Source organism: Phyllostomus discolor, chromosome 6 (assembly GCF_004126475.2).
Source record: "Phyllostomus discolor isolate MPI-MPIP mPhyDis1 chromosome 6, mPhyDis1.pri.v3, whole genome shotgun sequence".
Taxonomy (NCBI): Eukaryota; Metazoa; Chordata; class Mammalia; order Chiroptera; family Phyllostomidae; genus Phyllostomus; species Phyllostomus discolor.
In genome coordinates, this window is record NC_040908.2 from 55,664,131 (window position 1) to 55,673,736 (window position 9,606).

At 37.6% G+C, this 9,606-nt stretch overlaps 1 pseudogene; it reads left to right on the forward strand.

Moving 5' to 3' along the window:
- Positions 1-5,170: 5,170 nt before the first annotated feature.
- Positions 5,171-7,667, forward strand: LOC114498508 (annotated as a pseudogene).
- The last annotated feature ends 1,939 nt before the right edge of the window (positions 7,668-9,606 follow it).

Here is a 9,606-nt window from a genome sequence, read left to right on the forward strand (position 1 = left end):
ATGCCAGGTTTCCCAGAAGGTAGTATCAACTTATACTTCCTCCAGCATAAATATGAAGGACTTATTGCTCCACTTTCTCACCAAACTTCTGGAAAGTCAGATCTTCTTTTTGTTAATCTGGCAGGTGTATTATATTTCATTTTGATTTTAACTTGAATTTCCCTGATTGCTCATGAGATTGACATGTTGTCGAATATGTATTGATTACTTTGCTTCTTTAGTGAAATGAATACTTAGGTTTCTTCACTCTTTTCTAATAAACACCTTATTCTTTTTCTTGTTGATTTATATTGCTAACCTATTCTAGTTATACTCCTTTATCAAATATATGTGTCTAAATCATTTTATTTCATTTGTGCCTTACACCTTTTCTTTTTTGTTTTTAATTTTAATATGGTCACTTAGCACTACTTTTATAGCTTAAATTAAGAAATATATTACTAAACCAAAGTCAAAAATATATTTTTTAGTATTCTTTTCTAAAGCTTTAAAATTTTCTTGCCCTGGCTGGTGGTGGCTCAGTGATGAGTGTCAGTCTGCAAACCAAAGTGTTGCTGGTTCCATTCCCAGTCAGGGCAGTGCCTAGGTTGCAGGCCGGGTTCTCAGGAGGGGAGCACGAGAGGCAACCACACACTGATGTTTTGCTCACTCTCTTCCTCCCTCCCTTTCCCTCTTTATAAACAAACAAACAAACAAATAAATCATTTAAAAAATAATGTTTTTGTTCCACATTTATGTCCTCAATTCTTCTGGATTTATTGGGGGTTTTGTTCTATGTTTGAGGGTTAGAATTTAATTTATTTTTGTTCATATAGATACTCAATAAACTACAAATCATTTAGCTATCTTCCTATGGATCAGCATGACCTTCCCTATTTCAGTTTCCACGTATCATGATTATGTTCTGGGTTCTGTCTTGTATGTCACTGGTCAAAATTTGCTGTCCACACATGTTGTATTACTTTTGTGGTAAAAACCTTTGTGTATGGTCAAACAAAATTTTTAACCTCATTGTTTTTCTCCAGAAATCCATTGATTATTCCTTGTCCTTTGTTTTTACCTGTGGATACTTAAATTAGTTTATGAATTATTAAGAAAACCCCATTTGTAGTCTACTTGCACTTTGAGTGATCACATTATAAAAAGGAGCACCTTAGAATATTGAATCTTTCACAAACATATTAGATTTCTCCATATATTTAGATTTCTTTATTAACATTTTTGTGAGAGTTTCACTATTTTTATCATATATATTCCTAGGTACTTATATCCTTTCTTCATAGTAAAATAGTAAAAATTCCCTAGTAAAACACTTTTGTAATTTTATCACTGTAATATAAAATTCAACTGGAATTTATATGTTGATACCATATTCTTGCTTGCAAATACTCCCACTGATTCTAAGACTTTATTTGGAGATCTTTTTGAGTTCTATATGGAGAAAACATGATTTGCATGTAATAATTGCACTTATTCTCTTACCATGTTTAAGCTGTTTGGTATTTTTTTCTAAGCATAATTTCTACAGTATAGCATGTATACAGTTGAACAGATTCAATGAGGGGTGAGACACTTTTATCACACTAATTTTATTTTTCAATCCTCTCCCCAAGGATATGTTTACTGATTTGAAAGAGAGAGAGAAAGACAGAGAGAGAGAAAGATGGATGTGAGATAAAGCATTGATTGGTTGCTTCCTGTACACACCCAACCAGGGATCAAACATGCAACTTAGGTATTTGCCCTGACCTGGATCGAATTGGCAAACTTTGGTGCACAGACTGACACTCCAAACCAGCTGGGCACCTGGCCCAGGACTCTCTCTGATTTTTAAGAAATGTTTTTATGTTTTATTTTGAGTCTGTGTTGGTTTCTTTATTATGTTTAAGGAATTCTCTCTTCTCTTTCCTTCCTCTCTTCTATGTTTTCTTCTTTTCCTTCTTAATTTTTGGTCACTCAGTAATGGGTGTGTAGAAATTCACAAAATGATTTTTTTCCCTTTTAAGACGATAAAAACATTGTTGTCCTTTAATTTCTCAATGATTACATTAATAGTTTTCCCCTAATAAAACTATCCTTACATTTCCAAGATCCATTCACTTTCTCTTTAGTTATTACTTATATTGGTGAATTTCATTTGCTTAGCATTTTGTTCAGAAATTTCATACCAATGTTTTTCAGTCAGATTGGCTTTAAGATTTCTTCCTCAATTGCTGCTTCTCAATTTTTCTTTTTTCCAAAACTCTTTCCCCAATATTTTATAACAAGCATTCACACAAACCCAGAAGTTATAGAAATAAACCTCTATGTATCTGTCACTAGCAAAAAAAAAACTTCCAATGGCCTCATTTCTGCTGTATCATTTTTTAAATTTTTATAAGAATTTATTTGATTCCATTCTGTTCTAGTTTTTTTGCTTAGTTTGTTTTTATATTTTTTAGGTTCAGTTGTTGGTAGTTATGAGTTTGTTGTCACAGAAATGGAAATCACATGGAGGGTTATCAGTGGGGTGGGAGAGAGGGAGAAGGGGGTGAGTATAAGAATAAGAAGCATAATTGGTAGGCATAAAATAAACAGGGAGAGGTTAAGAACAGTATAGAAAATAGAGAAGCCAAAGAACTTATATGTACAACCCTGGACATAACTAAGATGGGAGGGGAATGCTGGAGGGTTGGGTGGTGCAAGGTGGAAGGGAATAAAGGGGAGAAAAAATTGAGACAACTATAATAGCATAATCAATGAAATATCCTTTAAAAAAGAATTTATTTGAATCAAAACTGACAACAATTACCAGTAAGCAAGATCTAAAATGCTCTCTACATCACTTTCTTTTCCCTGACAACATTGGGTTATTTTGAGGTAATCTTGAATAATATAATTTATTTGTAAATACTTTATTATGTATTTCTAAATTATAAGAACATTTTAAATAATTAAAATACCATAATCACCTAACATTTAAAATAATATAATCCCTTAACATTTTCAAATGTTCACTTTTATTTTTTTAAAGATTTTATTTATTTATTTTCAGAGATGGAAGGGAGGAAGAAAGAGAGAGAGAAACATCAATATGCGGTTGCTGGGGGCCATGACCTGCAACCCAGGCATGTGCCCTGACTGGGAATCGAATCTGCGACACTTTGGTTCACAGCCCATGCTCAATCCACTGAGCTATGCCAGCCAGGGCAAATATTCACTTTTAGTAAATTGTCTCTACTTAGTTCTTTTTTTTCCATTTGCTTTATTCAAATCAAGATCTAAACATGGTCCATACATTATATTTGATTGATACATCTTTCAAATGTTTAGAACATAATATTGCTTTGTTGCTTTAAATTTATTTGCTGAGGAAATGGAGTCATTTGTCCTGTATTTTTCCACCTTCTGGACTTTGCTGGTTGTATTGGTGTGCTGTAACATAAACTATCCCTATCCTCTATATTTCCTGGAACTTGGTAACCTAATGTTAATCAGAGGTTCTCAAAATGTTTTGATCTCAAGACACTTTTACACTCTTAAAAATTACTGAAGACTCCATTTTTATTCATATGAATCACTGATATTTATAATAACTAGATGTTAAAACAATGCTTTTAAAAAACTTGTTTTGATCATTTTTGAAAAACTATCAAAAATGCTCATATAAGAACAATTTTTTCTATCAGTCCATTTTTCAAGTAAGAATTATGTTCCATTAAAATTGTTGCAAATGCATTTTCTCAAGACAACCATTGTATTTTATTAGGCAGACTTCCCATTTAGTCATATAGAATATCAATAGAACTGTATGCAGGTTTGAGATTTACTATAATTATTTTTACCACTTCATCAAGTTCATCAAGGATATCCTTCAGTAAATAATGTCATTTCTTGAAAGTATATGGGTATGAAAAACACGGGTTGATACTACCACCTTGATTAATGGTGGTGCATCAGAAATTTTGCCCATCTTTGCTTTTGCCCACTGTAAGAAGACAAACAACCCTTTAGTATAATGACAGAAGTTACAACCGCACAGTCTCCCTGGAAGTGTCTTGAAAACCCCCATGGGACTGCAGATCACAATCTGAGAATGCCACTTGGAGGTATCAGACTGCCATCTCAAAACTGGACTGAACTGAAACACTATTTCTCAGCCTTCCGGCATAGAGGTGGCTGGAGGACAGCAGATCTATTCATCTGCTCTTCCTTCCAGCCCGGCTTTTCCACTTACTTACATAGCTGCTGCAGCAGCAACTCCGAATCATTGCTCCTTCCTGTGGCTTCAGTTGTTTCTTTTCCCTCAAATAATACACGGTTCTAACCAATAAGTCCAATTCCTATACCCACCCAATTTTTACTTGGTAATCTGTTTTTATTTAATCTTAAGAGACAAGGTATAAAGACAAATATGTATACCTAAAAATAAAACATTTATACATATGCCTATAGGACAGTTCTTGGCACATTGCTCAAAAATACACTATTGACATTTTCCTTATCTACCTAATACCACATTTTCTTAACTATGTAACAACAGAATTTATACCACAGGGCTACTTTCATTCTTGGAAGCTTTTCAGAACAGAAATCCAGGTATTATCTAAAGTCTGCTTCACCTATGCCTGGGCAAAGTGCTGGCCTGCTGAGGGGAAAGAAACAACAGCTGTGGCAATTCCCAGCTATTGCCAGGAAGAGTCCACTACCCCAACATGAATCTCCTTGAGCTAATGCCAAGCCCTTTCCCACTATCCCTGTCCTGGCTCCACAAGTCTGTTATTCATTTCAGGGCTTCACCTTCAAATCCACATATAAAAGGCCAGTCTTTTCTGATTTAACCAACCATCGAAGAGACCTGCAAAACAGCTGAGTGGGAGCTGGGAGAAGATGAGAGCCATGGCAGGGGTTTACCTCACACAGTTGAGAGGAGGCTATAGAAGGATGCTAGTCTTCAGAGAACATAGGAGCTCTGAGACTCAGCTGAGGCCATCCTGGGAGGTCTCAGGGGTAGTAGAAACTATAGATTTACAATTATTTCCAGAATCATAAGAAAGTAACAGATGTCACCAAGATCAATTTGTTCCCAGGGGACAATCCAAAGGAAAAGATGAGAGGGAGAACAGAGGGTTCTCTGAATGCCCTCTCTCTGACTACAACTCTTTCATGATCTCTAATTGCCACAGACACAATGCTGCCTCCTGTGGCCCTCCCCAGCATGTCCTGGGTGCTGCTACCCTGCCTGGTGCCCTTGTTTCAGGTGCAAGGTGAGAGTTCTCTGCCTCTAATATTGGGTCACTATGAATGCTCAGGGCCAAGATAAGGAGAAAGCCTCCTGTGTGACACATGTGGCAGTGGTGAGGTGTAGCCCGACACAATGAAACTGCCTGCAGTTCCTCCGTCATCACTCCTTCCTTCAGCATAACTCACAGTGGGAGGTACCACAGTGGTCCACTATCAATGGAATGAGAAAATTTCCAATTTGTCAGTGGGCTCTAATTTGTATTGGCAGGGTGAAGAGAGAAAGCATGAAGCATTAGGAGTGACTTAAGGGGAAGAATAGTTAGAAACCCAGTGTGAGAACAGTAAGCTCAGAGTGGCAGAAGTGTTGGACTTTTAAATAAAGGGAAAGGGTAGAACAAAAAGAGATGGTCCTTTGTTTAATGTGGCTGATTCAAGATCGAGAAATCCTGGCAATGATGAGAAGTAGTCAAGAATTTGGTATTACTTCCCAAAAACTGGCTTCACAAATATTCCCCAAGGTCACTTCCCAACACTGATTTACACTTTTCATTTCACTCCATCCCTCTCCTTTATTCCCTTCCACCCCAGGTGAAGATTCCAAGAAGGAACATCACTCTACACAGGGTAGCTGTCCCCAAGGCTCCTATGCCTTTCATTCCCACTGCTATGCCTTGTTTATGAATCCAAGATCCTGGACTGATGCAGATGTGAGTAGGTACATTTGTGGTTAGAGGTGATAACAGAAAGTACATTAGGGAGGGAGGAGGGTGGTCTACATTCTCCAGAATTTTTTGAGGGTGAGAATGAGCATCCTCATCTTTTGCAAAACATCTCTTCTTATCATCTCAGCCCTGTCCTACCTGCAATGACCTCTCAACCTCCTGACCAGTCTCTCTGTTCCCCACAGATTACCTGCCAGAAGCGACACTCAGGATTTTTTGTGTCTGTGCTCGTAAACCTGAGGCATCCTTCCCAGCTTCTCTGGTCAAGAACGATTTGAACACCTCCACATACATCTGGATTGGGCTCCATGATCCCACACAGGTGCGATAATATCTCCACTCTGTCATCTCTGAAGCTGCTTTGCTCAATCAGGGCCACTACCTGTGCCCTGTGCCTGCCCAGGAAGTACCTTAAAGAACCCCAGCACTTAGAGATCTGTATGGATATTTGGAAGAAAGGGGCAACTTTGAGGCCAGGTGATGACTGAGTTCTGTGAAGGTCAGTAGTCTCCAGCTGAAATTAATCTGCCTCTTGTCAAGATTGTTATACAATTCAGACGTAACACCTTTTAATTCATCTTTCAGAGCTTCAATCAGCCTACACATACTGTGCTGAGGAATCCTAAATGAAGATAAAGTGCATTTTTTCCTTATAGAACAGACATTGTCTTTAAGGTTCAGAGGGTAATGATAAACACACCACCAGCCACTGTGTCACTCTGAGTGGATTCATTGGTCTTTGTAATTATTGACTTTTGAATAGCCAATAGGAGCAAGTTGTTAGGGAGAGTTTCCAGGAGGAAAGTTTTGTGACAACATTTGGAATAGCAGACCAAATTCCACAATCTTGAAGAAGGTATCAGTATCCACCAGAAAGGATTATGCAAAAACTAATAGCCATTCAATCTTACCTGGCTCCATTCTCTACTCTCTAGGGCTACAAGTCCAATGCAGGTAGATAGGAGTGGAGCAATAATGATGTGATAAATTACTTTTCCTGGGAGAAAAACCCTGCCACCATCACAAACCCTGCCGTCTGTGGGAGCCTATCACAAAGCTCAGGTAAGAAACAGGGAAGCTGCATTCTGGCCAGATTTTCCATCCTCTGATCCCTCATTTCTGAGCCTACCCTTCAAGGAATCCTCCTAAACTAGGAGATGCAATGTTGATCTTTCTTTCTTTTTAAAAAAATATTTTAATTGTTTTTGCAGTATAATTTTCTATCTTTTACTCTCATCCCAAGCCACCCACCCAGCCCTCCCCAATGTTGGTCTTTCTTCATCCACCTCCTCTCATCTCTCCTTTCTTGGAGTCTCCTTTCCCTGGAGTGAGTCCCTTGTGAAGGTGAGGGAGGGGCTTCGAATCATAGGCCAGAGTCTAGGATGCCTCTCCTTTGGGTCACAAGCTCCGCCAGCCCCACTTACTTTGTATTTCTCTCTCTCCAGGATATCTAAGATGGGAAGATTATAACTGTAAACAGAAGTTTCACTATGTCTGCAAGTTCAAGGATTATGCCAGGTGACAGTTGGTGGCCTAAGTTCAGAATGCAGCTCATCATGGGACCAAGTGAGGACCCAGCCTGGAAAGGAACATATTCCCCACACCCTCAACACTGACCTCTTCTTTGGACCTTCCCACCTCCTCGCCCTCATTTTAAGCTTTTTTGCATCAGATAGCCTGAGGTCTCAGAGAGTGATAATAAATATTTTACTTAATATTTGAGTACCTTTGTGTTCCACTCTGATAGCAAGACTCTGAGGAATAAGTTGGTACAGAAGAAAATCTAGGTCTTACATTTGTTCAGTTTCATTCAGGCCCCTGGGAGAATGAGTAAATGTGTTTCCCCACCAGTGTATTTGTGATGAGTATGTAAACCCTGTTCACATAGGATCTATGTTGTGTCCAGACAGAATATCGGTCTCCACACACTCTACTGCACCTTCCTCCTGATGATGTGACACCGGCAGCATCAGTGTGTTGTTGTTAGCCTTGGACATTATTATAACAGCTCTTCTGAAATTGCTTGCCAGAGGATTGATTTTTTTCTTTAATTTGTGACTACCTTGAACCACAACTTTTATAAAATACAGTAAAATATTAATTATGTGAACTCTGGTAATAGTACTAATATGTGGAGCATTAGAAGTTGTTACTGTTCCTTAAAACAAGAAAAAAAAATCTTGTCCCAGGTTCGATTCCCAGCCAGGGTACATTCCTGGGTTGCAGGCCATAACCCCCAGCAACCGCACATTGATGTTTCTCTCTCTCTCTCTCTCTCTCTCTCTCTCTCTCTCTCTCTCTCTCTCCCTCCCTTCCCTCTCTAAAAATAAATAAATAAAATATTAAAAAAAAAAAAAAAAAGAAAAAAAAATCTGAAAAATTTGAAAACCAACCACTTGTTCTGGGCTAATAACCCTGATTTCTTCAGAAACTCTGAAGTTCATAGAGCCCTTCTCATTTCTGCTCACCTGGAGCAGGAGCTGCTGGAACCTTAAACTCTTAGGAACATTAAGTACTAATTGTGACAAATTGCTGGATGCTGAGTGTGGATTGGGTTTAAAACTGAGAAATTCCCAAAGGCTACAGTCTTAGGGAGGTTGCTACTCTTTCTTGGGTTTTACTTCTGGAACCCCACCACATTCTTGTGGTGAAGAGAAAAATACCATTCTGAAATCTCTCCAGATAAAGACAGCTCAAGGAAAGAAAACTTCATGTTAATGTCCAGCAGCATTATAGATGTAAAAATCCTCTGCAAAATGTTAGCAAACTGATTTCAACAGATCATTGAAAGGTTCATACATCCTGACCAAGTGGGATTTATTTCTGGTCAAGGATGGTTCAGCACATGCAAATCAATCAACATAATATACCACATTAATAGAATAAAGAACAAAAATTTCACAGTCATATCAATAGATGCAGAAAAAGCTTCCAGAATCTATGGCACCACATTATGTCTGCAGTTAACCACGAGGGTATTATGCACTTAAAAATATGTTAAGAGGGTAGATCTCACATTGAATATTCTTACCACAAAATGAAAAACCTGTAAATAAAAAATGGGACACAAGGAAAGTTTCAGAGATGTCAAGATACGTAATGGATACATACATTTATTATCTTGGTTGTGATAGTAACATAAGCGTATACATATGATCAAACTCCTAAGCTGTATACATTAATTATGTATACTAGTTATACCTCAGTAAAGCTTGGGGGGAAAAGAAGCATAAAACTAAGAAACTGTGGGACAGCCCTTGTACCTAGATCTTGGTTTTAATGTCGTTCTCCAAGAAAAAGAGCATGAGCTTCTTGGAGAAATGGTTGAATATAAGACAGAAGGTAATATATACACTGAAAGTGGGCCCTGTGTCCATGGAACACAGGAGCCAGCAGAGACAGCTCCCAATGACCAAAGCTGGAACTATTTGAACAACAAAAAATCAAATGGTATTGGATTATAACTCAAAGTATAATGCAATATCAATGAGATAACATAAATATTATTAATTATGTATTGATTAATATTTGTGTAATAATATAGCATTCAGTTATTTGTGATCATATTTATCATATTTATAATAATGTATAATTACCATATCAATTGATTAATATATAAGAAAAACAAATATTTTTGCACAAATAATCTATGAAGCTCCTC